The sequence below is a fragment of the Symphalangus syndactylus genome, chromosome 8, assembly GCF_028878055.3.
Source record: "Symphalangus syndactylus isolate Jambi chromosome 8, NHGRI_mSymSyn1-v2.1_pri, whole genome shotgun sequence".
NCBI lineage: Eukaryota > Metazoa > Chordata > Mammalia > Primates > Hylobatidae > Symphalangus > Symphalangus syndactylus.
The window spans coordinates 65,919,783-65,930,100 of NC_072430.2; the positions used below are offsets into that span (position 1 = coordinate 65,919,783).

Consider the following 10,318-nt stretch of genomic DNA (forward strand, 5'->3'; position numbering starts at 1 on the left):
TTTCCCACAGGGCTCGGTGGTGTTGATTCTGTACAGTTTTTGTTCAGACAGGAAAGGATAAAAATGAATTTTGAACAGAAAGGGGTAGAGACACTTTTTCCATTGTATTCTGCTCAAGGTATTTCTCCCAAAATAAGTTGAGAACCATGGTGTAGAGAAAAGAGACCTCAAGAACAGGGTGACTGAGCACAAGAGGAAAAAAAGGGAAAAAGGTAGACTGCAACTTGCTCCCAGGGATTGGAGAAAATTTTTTTAAAAAGAAAACTGGGGACAGGCATGGTGGCTCACGCCTGTAATCCTAGCACTTTGAGAGGCCAAGGTGGGCGGATCACAAGCTCAGGAGATTGAAACCATCCTGGCTAACACGGTGAAACCCCATCTCTACTAAAAATACAAAAAGTTAGCCGGGTGTGGTGGCGCTCGCCTGTAGTCCCAGCTACTCGGGAGGCTGAGGCAGAAGAATCACTTGAACCCGGGAGGTGGAGGTTGCAGTGAGCCGAGATCGCGCCACTGCACTCCAGCCTGGGCGACAGAGAGAGACTCCATCTCAAAAGGAGACAGAGTCTTTGCAGAGACATGGATGAAGCTGGAAACCATCATTCTCAGCAAACTATCACAAGGACAGATAACCAAACACTGCATGTTCTCACTCATAGGTGGGAATTGAACAATGAGAACACATGGACACAGAGCAGGGAACATCACACACCGGGGCCTGTCGGGGGGTGGGGGGCCGGGGGACGGATAGCATTAGGAGAAATACCTAATGTAAATGATGAGTTGATGGGCGCAGCAAACCAACATGGCACATGTATACCTATGTAACAAACCTGCACATTGTGCACATGTACCCTAGAACTTAAAGTATAATAATTAAAAAAAGAAAGTTGGAATCCATCAGTGTTCTATTAGTCATCTTCTCCTTCATCCTCCTCTCCCTCCCCTTCATCATCTTCATCTTCTTCACCTTCATCCTCATCCCCTTCATCAATACCTTCTAATCCTTCCTCCTCTTCTTCATCATCATCTTCTCTTTCTCCTTCTTCATCTTCATCAACATCTTCTCCTCCTTCATCATCCATATTGGAAACCAAGTAGTACTGTAATAGCTTTGGCCAAATATCATCTTTGATGACCTCTCCTAACTCATTAGCCCCTACATCAGAATGGTCAGTAAACCAGGTAAAAAAGCTCTCTAGTTCCACATGCTGCTTCTTCCTGCTGGCTTTATTCTGTGTTTAACTTGAATGTTTTGTCAAATCCTTTCCAGATTTCCATTTGATTTCAGTGGACTTTGAAGATGGATCACCTCTCTCATTCAGATGAAATTCTTTGAAGAGAATTTTATTTCCAAAGTAAGGATTTTCATCAAAATAAAAATCTATTCAGAAATTTGATTTAATGTCATCAAATTCCATCACTTCAACTTTGGTCAAATAATGCACTGCCTCTTCATCCTCCTCCCCAAGCAGTGCAGACACTTTTGGATGGTTGACAAATGTCGTTACCCAAAAATCTGGGATTTTGGCAATGAATTCTGACCTCTTCTGAGAAAATTATTTACAGAGTTTGTTATATTTCTGTTCTACTTTCAAAATCTCCTCACTGGCTTGTTCATTAAGTCTGTCTATTTCATTTTGTACTTTATCAATGTGTTCAATTGCTTCTTGCTCTTCTTCTTCTCCCTTCTTCAGTAAGCCTGCAGAGGTCAATGTCTCCTCTGGTCTCAGGACAGGAGGTGGTCTTGGTTTCTTCATTTGAGGTGGGAGTGGAGACAGGTGTTTGGGGGCCATGTGGCTAAGGAAGTCCAAGAACCAGACCACAGGTCTCCTCACTCATCAGGAAGCAGGCAAAAAACTCAGGGTCATTTTTTAAGAGCATTTTCTTAATATGAATAATTTTTTTAGTTGACACTTAATAATTGTACATATTTATGGAGTACAGTGTGATATTTCAATACCTGTATACAATGCATAATGATCAAATCAAGGTAATTAGTGTCACCTCAAACATTTATTGTGTTGAGAACATTCAAAATTCTCTCTTGTGGCCATTTTAAAACATCAAATACATAATAACTATAGTCACCCCACAGTGCTATAGAACACAAGAACTTACTCCCCTCATCTAGCTATAATTTCGTACTGGTTAAAAAAACCTTTACTTTTCTCCCCTTCCCTCTACCCTTCCCAGGTTCTAGTTAGCACTATTTAGTAATAGTTTTGAATATGATTTAAGTTCAAGTAACCATGATCATCTGTAGTTTGTACTGTTTTCAGCAGTAAAAATTCAAGACTTGGACTCTTAAGGTTTCTAATAAAAAGCAAATGTTTACTTGTACTTCCCTTTGTTCCTCTTTACCAGTTATTTCTTTTTAATGTTTACACTTTGTTTCTTTTTTTTTTTTTTTAAATGGAGATAGGGTTTCGCCATGTTGCCCAGGCTGGTCTTGAATTCTTGGGCTCAAGTGATCCTCCCACATCAGCCTTCCAAAGTGCTAGGATTATAGGCATGAGCCACTATGCCCAGCCTAATTTTTAAATTTTGAAATAATTTTGGACTTAGAGAAAAACTGCAAAGTTCAGAGATCCCTGATATCCTTTACCCAGTTTTCTTGACCACATCTTATATAGTCTTAGCAAGATGATCAAAACCAGGAAATTAACATTGATACAATACCACTAACTAATCCATAGACCCCATTGAAATAATTGTGCCAGTTTTTCCACTAATGTCTTTTTTACTGGTACGAGCCAGGATTCCACGTTGTATTCGGTTGTCATGTGTCCTAAGTGTTCTCTAATTTGTGACAGCACCTTAGTCTTTTTTTGTCTCCCACAACAGTGACACTTTTGAAGCCTACTAGCCAGTTATTCTGAAAAATCTCCCTAGATTTTGATCTGATAATTTCTCTTAATTACACTTTTTTGCAAGAATAACATAGAGGAGATATTGTGCCCTTCTCAGTGTCCCATATCAAGAGATACACAATATTAGGTGATATTAACTTTGATGACTAGGGTAAGGTGATGCATGCCAGGTTTTTCTACCAAAAAGACATTTTTTTCCCATTGTAATAATCAGGAGAGAAAATTTAAGACTATGCAAATAGTCTTATTTCTTATACTTTTGCTCATTAATTTTAGTGCCCAATGATGGTTCTTATCTGAACAGTTATTACTATTTGCCTAAGAATAATTTTTATTTAAATAATTTACTCTTCATTTATTAATCAGAATCCTACTGTAAGAAAGAATTGTCCTTTCTCAGCCTCTTAATTATTCATTCAATTACTTATATCAATTTAGAGCCATAGATGCTTATTTTGAGTATAATCCATTATTACAATTTTTAAATTGTTGTTGCTCAAATTGTCCCAATTTTTACTACAAAAGGAACCCCTTCAAGTTTCTTACATTCTTCCAGCATGTCCCCATCAGTTTTTGAGTACTTCCTTACCTTCTGGCATCACAAGATGTTCCAGACTAATCTTATCATTTCACTGGCTCAATCCTGGAGTCAACCAATTCTGCAAGGAACCCTGGTTCCTTTTATTGAAGAATGGCATTTAACAACCAAAATATAGGTGGTAGGTGTGCTCATTGCTACTGGGATGTCATGAGGTATAGGAAATATTTGTCTGTATATTACATATGTATATACACATCTATATTTACTTCTTTATGCCATCTGTGTACATAATAAAAATCATGAGTTTATGCTGATATCTCCTATTCTAACACTATAGGGTTTATTCTAGCTTCCTCCCCCTTCCTTATTTTTAACTTATTTCTTCTACTTGAGAAATGGGGCTCTCATTATTCACAATGTTTTGGTTTTTTTTGAGATGGCGTCTCGCTCTGTCGCCCAGGCTGGAGTGCAATGGCGCGTCTCAGCTCACTGCGAGATCCACCTCCCGGGTTCACGCCATTCTCCTGTCTCAGCCTCCCGAGTAGCTGGGACTACAGGCGCCTGCTGCCATGCCCAGCTAATTTTTTGTATTTTTAGTAGAGACGGGGTTTCACCATGTTAGCCAGGATGGTCTCGACCTCCTGACCTGATGATCCACCCGCCTTGGCCTCCCAAAGTGCTGGGATTACAGGCGTGAGCCACTGCGCCTGGCCCACAATGTTTTTATTTATTTGTTCAATCCTAGTAGATATGTAGCTTCAGAATTGCTAAAGCATATCCCCATGAGTATTTACCAAATAGATTAAGATATTTGCATACTGTTCATTTTATAATACTTGCATACAGTAGTCTTGAGTGCTATAGCATATAGTCAAAATACTATTTCCAATGCTACTTTTCTTACTGTTCTGTTCTATTTGGGGTTCCCCCAGCATCTGGGTTGAATTTAATTAATTATAATGGGAGAGGGGGACATTCCCACAGTTTTAAGAGTCAGAGCTACATAGTAAAGGCATATTCAGAAAAGTGCTGCTCATACCTTGCTCCTACCACTCTGTTCTCATTTCCCATTCTTTCCACCCTGTTTCCATCTACCCTCTGTAGGTAATCAATATCATTATCCCTGGCTTATTTTTTCTGTATATTATTCCCTGTCGGGTTAGCAAAAATTAATAAATTTTACAACACATTCCGTTAGTGAAGCTGTATGTAAATAGGCATAGCATACTTAGGCACAAATGAGCAGATATGTGTATATGCTTTTAGTATTCCATTTTTTCTTACATCAAGCATAGTATACTATACATATTCTTTGCATTTTACTTTTTTCACTTAAAAGTATGTCCTGGAAAATCACTACCTATTATTTCAGAGAGACTTTCCTCATTTTTTTTTACAGATATATAGTACTCCATGTATAAATGAACCATGGTTTTATTCAATCATTCTATCTGTAGGCATTTAGATGGATTCCAATATTTTGCAATTACAAATGATGCTTCAATGAACAATCTTGTACTGTCAAGTGAATTTTGGGCTAGATTTCTAAAATGAGATTTCTGAGTCAAACAGTAAACGCACATGTAGCTTTGTAAAGTAATGCCAAATTTCACTTTTAAAAGGTTGTACCAGCTTGACATCCTACCAGCAATGCATGTAACAGAATGTGTTGTAAAATTTATTAATTTTTGCCAGTCTGACAGGCAAGAAATGGTATCTTGGTGTTGTTTTAATTGTATTCCTCTAATTATGAGTGAGTGTGAACAAGTTTCATGTTTAAGGACCATTTCTATTTCATTTGTTGTAAATTGTCTGCTCATGAAAGCAAAGCCAGCAACAGAAATGGACAGGAAACTTTCACATCTGGCACCCAGGATAGGCCCTGCCCCCTGGATTGAGCTCCATGGAGACCTTAGACTTGCCTGCTTTCTCAGCCCTATTCATACACCCAGCACCCGGGGCAGACAGAATTCTATTCCTCCCAGAGGTGGTCCATGACCTCAGTACCGCAGTTTGGTTGGTGTCTTAATCAAGCTCAACGATCTGAGTATTCAAGGTTATGGTTATTTTTGGGTTTCCTCTGACAATAAAAATCATTTTCTGTAGATGCTTAAAAGTAAGCCCTGTGTTTGGTGTAGAAATCACAAAGTTAACAATTAACATGGGCCCTGGGTATCTTCACATTTGAGTGTCAGACATTGCTCCTCATGTTTCATACTGGGAAAAGTCAATCCACTCACCATTTGGCAAAGGTCAAAGCAGGGGACTGACCTTATGACTGATGATTCTGTGTTCCAGATCATTGTGAATTCCTCTACCTCTTTTTGCAAAAGAAACAGGGAATTTTCCTGAGTTTCAGTTGAATTAATCACATTTAACAGCTCTTCAGAGGAAAAAAAATCAATTTTGTAAATTACAAGTACTGCCAGGGGAGCCTTACATTAGGCATCACTTCCGTGTATATGGTCAGGCCAGAAATGAAGCTGGATTTGATCCATTGAGGTTGAACTGTCACCAAAGGCAGCATTTACGCTACTCTCTGTCTTTTCAATACTGTAAATAAAGAACTGGATCAATTTGAACAACAGAGTCATTACTGTATCTTAATTAAATGTTTTCTGCTATTAATACATCTTGTCTTCTTTTGATTCTCTAACTCAAAAGAGCTTGTCGTTACGTGTTATTTGTTTCATTTAGCACCATTATCAAATTAAATAGGGAAGTATCTTCCTTTGCTTGTAGTCTCCAGGGCTGGAAGGGAAGTAATGCAGTAACTGTACAAGCCTTATTTAGCTCACACAGCTCAATGGTACCCTTGCAAAGCGGGTGACTTTAAAAGGGATACTTTCTTTCCACATGAGCAATCTCATCCAGAACTCTTTTAGCCTGACACCTAAAAGCTATTCTACTTGCATATGACCTCTATTTGTTAGTTACACGGGATTAAGGAAGTCCCCTTTACCCTAAACTGCTCGTAAATTCATCTATAATTTGGAAAAAATAAATAAAGGGAAAATAGCTACGGGGAGTCTATCACCAAATTCAGGTAAAATTCGAGGTCTTATTTGTATTACCAGTTCTATTTCTGTATACCTAAATCTATGATGTTTCAGTTATGGACCACGAACTATAAACTCAAGTTCACTTTCACTGCAACCTTGGTTAAGAAAGAGGTGCTATCAATGCAGGCATTAATCATCTCAAGAACATTCAGGGTATGAAATGGTTTCCCTGACTTTGATGTACACAAAAATGTTTCAAACTTTTCCCTTTCTGTACCGGGTAGTACTGTGGGTGACTTTTCTGCAGTCTTTTTAGGAGAGAGAGAATGAGTTGAAAACATCAATTTGCATGTTTTATGGAAAACAATTTCCGTTAGAGCCACTGGCATACTAAAATTGCTCAATACTGACTGAAATAGGGAGTCTATTTTAGAAGGACTTCCAGCTTGGGTGACCAGTTTCCTATTTGCAAACTTTGAAAATCTCTTATCGGGGCAATGGCTTAACCATTAATAAGAAAAACACAGTCCCCTTCTCTAATTCTGCAATTCCCTTGTTGAACTTGGCCAACCACAGGTACGATGGCTCACTGCCCATTAAGCCATTTTGACACTCTTCTGGGTTTTATATAGAAAACAATAACCTCAATTGTCTAAAAAAAGAGAGAGACTTTAAAATCAGCATATACATATCCTCATAAACACACACACACACACAGTCTTCTGCACACATACATACTCCATACATGAATAGCAATGTCCTTACTAACATAATAAACATCCCTTTCAGTTCTTCTGTCTTTAGTAGTTCCCATTTCAGAGCCACACCACAGATTCTTTGTGTCCTAAGTCCACAAGAAGCATCCCAAGCATTCTTGCAAGCCCTGTGGCTTGGCTCATGCAACTGGGAATAAAAGATCCCTTGAATACAAATGGCAATGCTCATGCTAGCAGCTGCCACCCAAGGGTAGCAAACACCATGCAGTTCATGTTTTGTACTGCTGCTTTTCGTTCTGAGTGAAAGATGAGAGATATGCTCTCACTGGAGAATTCTTTGGTTCTGATTTATGTGAGGAGAAAAACAGAGGTGTTTTTGTTTTTTTTTATGATTCCCTGTGGCATGTAGAGTTTGACCTTGACTTTTTAACTACCAGGAACACATGAACTTCTACCCCAGATTATGCCTAAACTTTTAAGATAAAGGAATTTAAAAAACAACTCCAATTTGCATGGAGCTACTACTTTCAGCTTTCAAAATCTGTAATGTGTATTGTTAACAGCAGTGGGTTAGATCTTCTGCTATTAGTGGAGGCCAGAAAAGAATACTTTGGGAAAGGTCAGCGGTGCTTAACTGGAGCCGAAGGAAGTGAGCAACTATATTTAAAGACTTAGGATGGAGTATGGTTTCACTTTCCACACAAAGAACTCTTTCTTTCGGCTTTTAACATTGAGGTGGATAAATTCTGAAAACTCACAGAGGGATTTGTTGTTGACTTGTAAATCCAAACTTACATGTTATGAATTTCATTACTCTATCTCTCATTCCCCGGAACAGCCCATGGCATTGAACATCTTTTGCCTGGCATAATCACATGGAACACAAAGCCTCTACTGAATCTTATGGAATGAAAGAATGGATGTTGAATTCAATTTTATTTCTTTTTCTTTCCTCTTGAGCTTCGTGCATTTAAAATGGGCGTACATCCTCAGGAAGTTAAGTGCCTGAGGATGTTACTAGTAATGTAGACACAACTTTTCACCCCAAGGTGGTGGGTATAAATCTAGACTGAGTCAGGGCAATCAAGAGGAAATTGATGAGTTGTGTGTTTTCTGTGAAAAGAATTTCTCCCCATTGATAGTTACTATTCAACATCCTTACAATGTCTCAAAGTCCCACAAGTGAAAGGGAACTGAGAGACAGGTAATCTAACTTCCTTATTTTATAAATGTTAAAAATAAAATGGGGAAAAGATACATGACTTGCCCAAGGTCATAGAGGTAGTAATGTCAAAGCTGGGACTTTGTCAAGTTTTCCTCCCTCCTGTCCAGTGCTTGGTCTCTTTTAAAAGCCCAAGACACTTAAATGACTGTTAAATGGGGAAAATGGATCATTCTCTCCAAACGCATGAGATGTCCTTAGCCACATAAAAGTAGTTTACTTAGGGAGCCATCATACCTGTACTCGACTAAGTTCAATGAGGGAACTGCAGAATTAGAGAAGAAAATGGTTTGGTAATGTGTGGATAAAGGGCTAGAGGGAAACAAAAAAAAACTTCATGACTACCCAGGTGAAACTGTTTTTGAATGGCTGGGCTGCACATTAGAATCACCTGGGGGAGAGTTCTGATTATCTACTGCTGCATAACAAACCACAACAAAATTTAGTAGCTGAAAACAACAGCCATTTCATGAAAGCTCACAATTTTGAGGAACAGGAATTGGAGCAAGTCTTAACCAGGTGATTCTTCTGCTCCTTGTGGTGTCAGCTGGGATTACTCGGTGGCGTTTAGCTGGCAGCTGAACTGGTTTGGAGAATCAAAGATGACTTCACTCACATGCTTTATTCACATGCTTGGTGCCTTGATAGGAACAAATGGGAATCTGGGCTTACCTGTTCCCTTCTCTTTCTTCCCTTTTCTCTTCTCTTCTCTTCTCTTCTCTTCTCTTCTCTTCTCTTCTCTTCTCTTCTCTTCTCTTCTCTCTTTCTCTCTCTCTCTCTCTCCCCCCATCTCTCTCCCCCTCTCTCTCTCTCCCCCCATCTCTCCCCCCCCTCTCTCCCCCTCTCTCTCTTCCCCTCTCTCTCTCCCCCCATCTCTCTCCCCCTCTCTCTCTCTCCCCCTCTCTCTCTCTCCCCCCATCTCTCTCCCCCTCTCTCTCTCCATGTAGCCTCAGGGAATATCTTCAAAGTCTTCATATATGGCAAAGATAGCTTGGGGCTCAAGAAACTGATAGAAACTGACATTCTTTTTAAAGACCAGGCTTAGTGTTACTTCTGCCATTCTCTATTGGCAAAAGCTGTCAGGCAGCCCAGACCCACAAGGATTGAAAATGAATCCCACCTCCTAGTGGGAGAGGTATCAAAGAATTTGTAGCCATCTTTAATCTGCTGTAGCCCATCCTCTAGCCACTAATTATTTATATTCCTCCCACATTCAAAGTTCACTCACCCTCTCCCACAACCCCCAAGATTGTCATGTCATTACAGCAACAGGCTCAGACTGGAGGTCCAGGATCTCATCTACTAAATCATGTCTTGGTGCATATGAAGCTATCAGGTATGTTTCTTTAAATACAGTTCCTCTTCATCTGAAGACTTGTAACCTGGAGACTGGAGTTGTCTGCCCCATATACCCAGCATATAATGACCACACTGAGATCACTGCAGTAGACACTCAAGTTCAAAGGTGGGAGGGGCACAACGGGAATCAGAGAAGTCACTTGTACATGGCAATTCTGAAATAGTTGGGCACATGACACCAATTCCTTTAATTTAATTTAATTGGGTGGGGGCGGGGGGGCAGCCTGGGCACTGATAGTTTGTATTGGCTCCCCAGGTGATTCTAACGCATAGTCAGGGTTGGAATCACTGACCCAGGAAGTTCACCTGGCACCTTTAATGTTCAAAAACAAAAAAGGAAAATACTCACTTGAGAAGTTTGAGTATGTCCTAAAGTGTGTTCTCATTTCACTTTGAATCTTTTTTAAAATGTAGATTCTTCCCACAGCCCAGACTTACTGAATCCAAACTCCTTTTAACAAGCCCCCACCTCCCAAAATGATTCCCATGCCACAAAAAGTTCACATCCACTGGATTTACTTCTTTGTAAAAATTTAGTTATATTTTGTGAATTTTTAAAGAATGTGGTAGTATTGTACATCGATTGTTTGCTGGTCAATGTTCAACAA

At 39.5% G+C, this 10,318-nt stretch overlaps 1 pseudogene; it reads right to left on the reverse strand.

Moving 5' to 3' along the window:
* Nucleotides 1-908: 908 nt before the first annotated feature.
* Nucleotides 909-1,793, reverse strand: LOC129487904 (protein SET-like; annotated as a pseudogene).
* Between the last annotated feature and the right edge of the window lie 8,525 nt (nt 1,794-10,318).